The following is an 825-nucleotide window of genomic DNA, read 5'->3' on the forward strand; positions in this document are numbered from 1 at the left end:
TTGTATTTCATTGATCTCTAGCCAATACAACAATACATTAATTATTATAAATTTATTATATATCTTGAAATGTCTTAAAAAGTTTTTAGTTCCCTCAACCTTGCTAAATCTATTTGTCATATCAGCTTTTTGGTGATAGATTATTTAAGATTTCTGTATAACTGATCGTATCATTTGCAAATAATAGAGTTTTATATTTTCCTTTCCGATCGCTTCTTGGCCTTTTGGCTAAGATCAAGTGTAGTATAGTTTCCTTTCCATTCTCTAACTTAAAGTTTCTTTTATTACCTTATCCCGGTGGCTTGAACCTCTAGTAAGGTGTTGAAGTAGCAAGAACTTGCCTTATTTACAATCTTATGGGTAAAGATCCTATTTTTATCCATTAAAGGTCGATGTTATCAATAGGTTTTATTGATGCTATCAATAGGATGACTGTTTTCAGATCAAGGAAGTTCCCTTCATTTCCTAGTTAACTGAGAGTTATTAAAAGTTAGTTATGCCTTTTGTCAGGTGCTTTTTATCTTAGCATCTATCAAGATAGTAAAATTAATTTTCCTTTTAGACTATTAATAGGGAGAATTATAATGATTTATTCAAATTTCTAGGATACCCTTTGTCAATGGAAGAGAGTTTTGTCAACATTTGTGTGATTTATTGTGAATATTAGTCATTCTAGTATATGTGTGTGTGTGTTTTGTACATTTTGTCTGTGGTATCTCACTGTGGTTTTAATTGGCATGTTTCTGATCGCTGCTAATACTAAGATTCCCTGCCCCCCTCCCCCAGAGGATACTGACTCTTCTTATATCTTCCTTTTTGAGGTGA

General features: G+C 32.0%; 1 pseudogene; it reads left to right on the forward strand.

Moving 5' to 3' along the window:
* Nucleotides 1-208: 208 nt before the first annotated feature.
* On the forward strand, nucleotides 209-356 carry LOC147366548 (U2 spliceosomal RNA; annotated as a pseudogene).
* Nucleotides 357-825: the final 469 nt, after the last annotated feature.

This window comes from Bos grunniens, chromosome 8 (assembly GCF_055505025.1).
Source record: "Bos grunniens cultivar Pamir isolate PY7600 chromosome 8, Bosgru_T2T1.0, whole genome shotgun sequence".
In the NCBI taxonomy this organism is placed as follows: Eukaryota; Metazoa; Chordata; class Mammalia; order Artiodactyla; family Bovidae; genus Bos; species Bos grunniens.